This window comes from Muntiacus reevesi, chromosome 5 (genome assembly GCF_963930625.1).
Source record: "Muntiacus reevesi chromosome 5, mMunRee1.1, whole genome shotgun sequence".
NCBI classification, from domain to species: domain Eukaryota; kingdom Metazoa; phylum Chordata; class Mammalia; order Artiodactyla; family Cervidae; genus Muntiacus; species Muntiacus reevesi.
The window spans coordinates 52,535,405-52,543,084 of NC_089253.1; positions in this window are offsets into that span (position 1 = coordinate 52,535,405).

The window sequence follows — 7,680 nt, forward strand, 5'->3', positions numbered from 1 at the left end:
TGTGACCACGTGGACAGTAGACCACCAGGCTCCTCCATCCATGGGATTCTCCAGGCAAGAATACTGGAGTGGGTTTCCATTTCCTTCTCCAGGGGATCTTCCCAACCCAGGGATCAAACCCAGGTCTCCCGCATTGCAGGCAGACGCTTTAACATCTAGTATCAAACAGGAGAACTCACACAAAGGAAACCACTTGAATACAAGACCCAGTATCACCCCACCACCAGTAGCACCCTGTGCAGGATGCCTCATCTAAACAACAAACAAAACAAAAATACAAACCCAATCATCAGTGGACAAGATTATCACCTCACTCTGCCTTGCCCATCAGAGGAAAAACAAACAAACAAACAAACAAACAAACAAATCTCACCCTATACAGATGCTTACACAAACCACTGGACCAAGCTTCGGAGGCCAGAAACCAAAAGGAAGAAAGAATTCAGCCTTGAGGCCTGGGAAAAGGAGACCTCAAACACTAAGTTAAAGAAAAAAATGAAAAGGCAGAGAAATACTACACAAATGAAGGAACAAACTAGAAACACAGAAGTCCAAATAAATGAAGAGGAAATATGCAAACTACCTGAAAAAGAATTCAGAATGATGATAGTAAAGATGATCAAAAACCTTGAAAACAAAATGGAGAAAATGCAAGAATCAATTAACAAAGACCTAGAAGAATTAAATAACAAACATACAGAGACAAACAATACAAATACTAAAATTAAACATACTGTGGAAGGAATCAATAGCAGAATATCTGAAACAGAAGAACAAATCAGTGAGCTGGAAGATAAAATGGTGGAAATAACTTCTGAAGAGTAGAATAAAGTAAAAAGAATGAAAAGAACTGAGGATAATTTCAGAGACCTCTGAAACAATATCAAATGCACCAAAATTTGAATTATAGGGGTCCCAGAAGAAGAAGAGAAAAGAAAGGGTATGAGAAAATTTTTGAAGAGATTATAGTTGAAAATTTCCCCAATATGGAAAAGGAAATAGTCAATCATGTTCAAGAGGCACAAAGAGTCCTGTACAGGATAAACCCAAAGAGAAACACGCCAAGACACATACTAATCAAACTAACAAAGACTAAACACAAAGAAAGAATATTAAAAGTAGCAAGGGAGAAGCAACAAGTAACATACAAGGGAAACCCCATATGCTCGACAGCTGATCTTTCAGCAGAAACTCTGCAGGCCAGAAGGGAATGGCAGGATATATTTAACGTACTGAAAGGGAAAAATCTACAACCAAGATTACTGTACCCGTCAAAGATCTCATTCAAAATTGATGGAGAAACAAAAAGCTTTTCAGAAAAGCAAAAGTTAAGAGAATTCAGTACCACCAAACCAGCTTTACAACAAATGTTAATGGGATTATATAGTCAAAAAATACAAAAGAAGAAAAAAATCTATAAAATCAACCTCAAACAACTAAGAAAATGGCAATAGGAATATATATATCAATAATTACTTTAAATGTAAATGGATTAAATGCTCCAACCAAAAGACACAGACTGGCTGAATGGATACAAAAACAAGACCCATATATATGCTGTCCACAAGGAACCCACTTCAGACCTCAAGACACACATAGACTAAAAGTGAGAGGATGGAAAAATATATTCCATGCAAACAGGAAGCAAAAGAAACCTGGAGTAGCAATCCTCAAATCAGACAAAATAGACCTTAAAATAAAGAAGATTACAAGAGATAAGGAAGGACACTACATAATGATCAAGGAATCAATCCAGGAGGAAGACAGAACAATTGTAAATATCTATGCACCCAGCATAGGAGCACCTCAATACATAAGACAAACACTAACATGCAAAAAGGAGAAATTGACAGTAACACAATAATAGTAGGAGACTTTAACGCCCCACTAACGGACAGGTCATCAAAACAGAAAATTAATAAGGAAACACAAGTCTTAAAGGTTACACTAGAGGAGATGGATCTCATTGATTTCTTCAGGACATTTCATCCAAATGCAGAAGAATACACCTTCTCAAATGCACATGGAACATTCTCCAGGACAGACCACATCTTGGGTCAGAAATCAAACCTCAGTAAATTTAAGGAAATTGGAATCATATCAAGCATCTTCTCTGACCACAACACTATGAGACTAGAAATCAATTACAAGAAAAAACCTGTAAGAAACACAAACATATGGAGATTAAACAACACATTTCTAAATAACTAACAGGTTACTAAAGAAATCAAAAGGGAAATAAAAACATTTTTAGAAACAAATGACAATGAAAACATAACTCAAAACCTATGGGATGCAGCAAAAGTAATTCTAAGAGGGAAGTTTATAGCAATACAATCCTACCTCAAGAAACAAGAAAAACATCAAATAGACAACCTAACTTTACACCTAAAACAACTGGAAAAAGAACAAAAAACCCCTAAAATTAGTATAAGGAAAGAAATCATAAAGATAGAGCAGAAGTAAATGAAATAGAAATGAAAGAAACAATAGTAAAGATTAATAAAACTAAAAGCTGGTCCTTTGAGAAGATAAACAAAATTGACAAGCCTTTAGCCAGACTCATCAAGAAAAAAGAGAGAAGAATCAAATCAACAAAATTAGAAATGAAAAAGGAGAGGTTACAACAGACAGTGCAGAAATACAAAGGATTAGAAGAGACTATTATGAACAACTATATGGCAATAAAATGGATAACCTGGAAGAAATAAACAGATTCTTAGAAAAGCTCAATCTTCCAAGACTGAACCAGGAAGAAATAGAAATTATGAACAACCCAGTTACAACCCAATTGAAGCTGTGATTAAAAAAAAAATCTCTCCAAAAGCAAAAACCCAGGACCAGATGGCTTCACACAAGAATTCTATCAAATGTTTAGAGAAGAGCTAATTTCTATCCTTCTAAAACTCTTTCAAAAAATTGCAGAGGAAGGAGCACTTCCAAACTCATTCTACGAGGCCACTATCACCCTGATGCCAATACCAGACATAGACAACACAAAAAAAGAAAACTATAGGCCAATATCACTGATGAACATAGGTGCAAAAATCCTAAACAAAATTTTAGCAAACAGAATTCACATCAAAACACATCAAAAAGCTCATACACCATGATCAAATTGGGTTTATTCCAGGAATGCAAGGATTCTTCAATATACATGAATCAATCAATGTGATACACCATATTAACAAATTGAAAGATATAAACCATATGATAATCTCAATAGATGCAGAAAAAGCCTTTGACAAAATTCAGCACCCATTTATGATTAAAACTCTTCAAAAAATGGGCATAGAAGGAACCTATATCAAAATAGTAAAGGCCATATATGATAAGCCCACAGCAAACATTATTCTCAATGGTGAAAAACTGAAAGCATTTCCCCTAAGATTAGGAACAAGACAAGGGTGTTCACTTTCAACACTATTATTCAACATAGTTTGGGAAGTCCTATAGCATTCAGAGAAGAAAAAAATAAAAGGAATCCAGATTGGAAAAGAAGTAAAACTCTCAGTTTGCAGATGACATGATACTGTACATAGAAAACCCTAAAGATAGTATCAAAACATTACTAGAGCTAATCAGTGAATTTAGCAAAGTTGCAGGATACAAAATCAATACACAGAAATCACTTGCTTTTCTATATACTAACATGAAAAATCAGAGAAATTAAGAAATAAATCCCAGTCATCCTTGAAACAAAAATAATTAAATATCTAGGAATAATCTTACCTAAGGAGGCAAAAGAGCTGTACACAGAAAATTATGAGACACTGATGAAAGAAATCAAAGATGACATAAACAGATGGAGAGATATTCCATGTTCCTGGGTAGGAAGAATCAATATTGTGAAAATGACTATACTACCAAATGCAGTCTACAGGTTCAATGCGATTCCTATGAAATTACCAATAGCATTTTTCACAGAACTAGAACAAAAAAATTCACAGTTCATATGGAAACACAAAAAACCCTGAATAGCCAAAGCAGTCTTGAGAAAGAAGAATGGAGCAGCTCGAGGGATCAACGTTCCTGACTTCAGTTTACACTACAAAGCTACAGTCATCAAGACAGTATGGTACTGGCACAAAAACAGAAATATAACGCAACGGAACAAGATAGAAAGCCCAGAAATAAACCCATGCACCTATGGGTACTTTATTTTTGACAAAGGAGGCAAGAATATACAATGGGGCAAAGACAACCTCTTCAATAAATGGTGCTGGGAAAACTGGACAGCTACAAGTAAAATAATGAAATTAGAACATTTCCTAACACCATACACAAAGATAAACTCAAAATGGTTTAAAGACCCAAATGTAAGACCAGAAACTATAAAACTCTTCGAGGAAAACATAGGCAGAACACTCGATGACATAAATCAAAGCAAGATCCTTTATGATCCACCTCCTAGAGTAATGGAAATGAAAACAAAAGTAAACAAGTGGGACCTGATTAAACTTAAAAGCTTTTGCACAGCAAAGGAAACTATAAGCAGGTGAAAAGACAACCCTCAGAATGGGAGAAAATAATAGCAAATGAAACAACTGACCAAGGATTAATTTCCAAAATATATAGGCAGCTCATACAACCCAATGCCAGAAAAACAAACAACCCAATCAAAAAGTGGGGAAAAGACCTAAACAGACGTTTCTCCAAAGAAGACATACAGGTGGGTAACAAACACATGAAAAGATGCTCAACATTGCTCATTATTAGAGAAAAGCAAATCAAAACTACAATGAGATATCACCTCACACCAGTCAGAATAAAGAGAAGTCGCTCAGTCCTGTTGGACTCTTTGCAACCCCGTGGACTGTAAGCTACCAGGCTCCTCTGTCCATGGGATTTTCCAGGCAAGAGTACTGGAGTGGTTGCCATTTCCTTCTCCAGGGGATCTCCCCACCCAGGGCTCAATCCTGGGTCTCCTGCATTGCAGGCAGATGCTTTACTGTCTGAGCCACCAGGGGTGCCCCTAAAAGTCTACAAACAGTAAATGCTGGAGAGGGTGTGGAGAAAAGGGAATGCTCTTGTACTGTTGGTGGGAATGTAAATTGATACAGTCACTACGGAAGATGGTATGGAGATTCCTTAAAAAACTAGGAATAAAGCACCATATGACCCAGCAGTACCACTCCTAGGTATATACCCTGAAGAAACCAAAATTGAAAAAGACACAGGTATCCCATTGTTCATTGCAGCACTATTTACAATAGCTGGAACACGGAAGCAACCTAGATATCCATGACAGATGAATGGATAAAGAAGTTGTGGTACATATACACAGTGGAATATTACTCAGCCATAAAAAGGAGTGTATTTGAGTCAGCTCTGATGAGGTGGATGAACCTAGAACCTATTATACAGAGTGAAGTGAGTCAGAAAGAGAAAGATAAATATCATATTCTAATGCATATACAGAATCTAGAAAAATGGTACTGAAGAATTTATTTACAGGGCAGCAGTGGAGGAACAGACATAGAGAATAGACTTATGGACATGGGGAGAGGGGAGGAGAGGGTGAGAGGTATGGAGAGAGTAAAATGAAACTTATATTACCATATATAAAATAAATAGCCAACAGGAATTTGCTGTATGGCTCAGGAAACTCAAACAGGGGATCTGTATCAATCTATAGAGGTGGGATGGGGTGGGAGATGGGAGGGAGGTTGGAAAGGGAGGGGATATATGTGTACCTATGTCTGATTCATGTTGTTTGACAGAAAACAACAAAATTCTGTAAAGCAATTATCCTTCAATAAAAAAATAAATTAATTAAAAAAATTAAGGGTCTTCAGCCCAAATTTACTCCTTTCCCCCACTCTCTTTGCCTATGAATACTGTATCTTCCTTCCAACCTTTGGGAGTGAGGTATGAATAAGATACTTGAGCCAAATCCTTGATGGGAGTATGCAGTGTACTTGTGATTATCTGCTGGATCTCTTTCAGATGGATTTGGGCAGTGGTACATGGATGGAGTAAGGGTGAAAGAAAGTCCCAGGTTCATTGTCCCATTCTGCCCAGCATCCTGTTATGTTGTTCTGGCCAGCACGTTCAACTGTTCTTTTCAGAACACTTCAGAGGCCAGAGGGCTGGAATGGCTGTGTTCTCAGAGCCAGGATTTGGAGCAGTTCCCTCTCGAGAACTTCTTCCCTCCCCAGGGGCTCGGAAGACTATTGTTCTGATGCTAGAAGAGAGAAGGGAGACCTGATAGGGACAGGGACCCCTGCTCACTTTTTCCCCAGTTATCCCAGAGATCATTAGAGGCCTGGCTGTCCCCAAACTCAAGAAGGGAGAAGAGCTGAACACAGAAGCTGAGGCTGGGGGTGGTAAGGAATGTTGGCAGACAGTGGGACAAGTGTGAATAGCAAGAGGTCAGCCAGGGGAACAGAGAACTTGAGCTCAGAACCAAATTCAATAGTAGAACCGCCTATGTCCTTGAGATCTCCCTGAATCAGAATGAATGAGCCACACACCAGAGGTTCTTGGGGGCAGGCAGTGTAGGATGATTGAAAAAGCACTGGATTTGGGGATTTGTGAGCTGCATTTGAATTCCAAGGCTGCCCCTTCAGAACTGTGTCTTCTTGGGCAAATGACTCTTCTGCATACAAGCTTTGGATTCAGATGGACTCTGCCCCTAACACCTGCATGACAAATTAGTTAACCTCTGAGCCTCAGTTGCCTCATTTATTAAAAACAAGGGCAATAACACGTTTGGGGTTGTTGTCAGTATTAAATAATATTTAATCTTGTTAAAGTAGGTTTCATCTGTCACATTGGATTATGGAGTAACAGCGAGCTTGGGGCCAGGAGACACGCATTTGAATCTGCCTCCAGCTAGACTGTAATCTCTCTGAGAAACAACTTCTCCTCTGTGAGAAGAATGATGCCTCTCCACGTAGCTCTCATGAGGCTCCAGTGAGATAAGTCTGGGGCTGCCCAGGTAGGTGGCTCAGTGGCAAAGAATCGACCTGCCAACGCAGGAGCCGCAGGAGACTCGGGTTTGGTTCCTGAATCAGGAAGATCCCCTGGAGGAGGAACAACAACCAGTTCTTGCCTGGGAAATCCCAGGGACTGAGGAGCCTGGTGTGCTACAGTCCACGCGATCCTGAAGACTTGGACACGACAGATCGCAAATGACGATGAGTGAGACAGGTGTGTGAAAGTACTTTGCACAGCTCTGTACAGATGTGATGAGTCCTTTTTGTTCTTCAGCTCACCCTCTAACAAAGGCTAAATTAAGTACAGAAGTGGCCAAAAAAGAGAGGGCGAGGGAAGGAATGTGACTCTTAGGGGGAGTAGCAGAGAACCTGAAATAATCCCTGCTCCGTGTGTTGAACACTTTCCATTAGGCTCCAGCTCCTGAGGAGCTGCTCACACCCACAGGCGGGTGGAGAGGGGCAAGGGATAGCGAGGAGAAAAGAAGCCACTGTCCCACTGCTGTTAAACTCCAGGAAGGCGAGGAGGGTCCTGTCTGGACAGGAAAAAAGAGGGAATGTCATCTCTAGTACCAGCTCCGTCTGTGTCTCCCTCCATGACCTTGACTCCCTCCCTTGTGACCCACAAAGCATAGCTCCCAGCCTTGAGCCAAGAAGTACTGCCTTTCAATGTCCCCCAACTGACAGCTACTGAGCAGATTCCAGTGTGCTCCGGCGTGGAATCCGCGGAACACAGACTGGA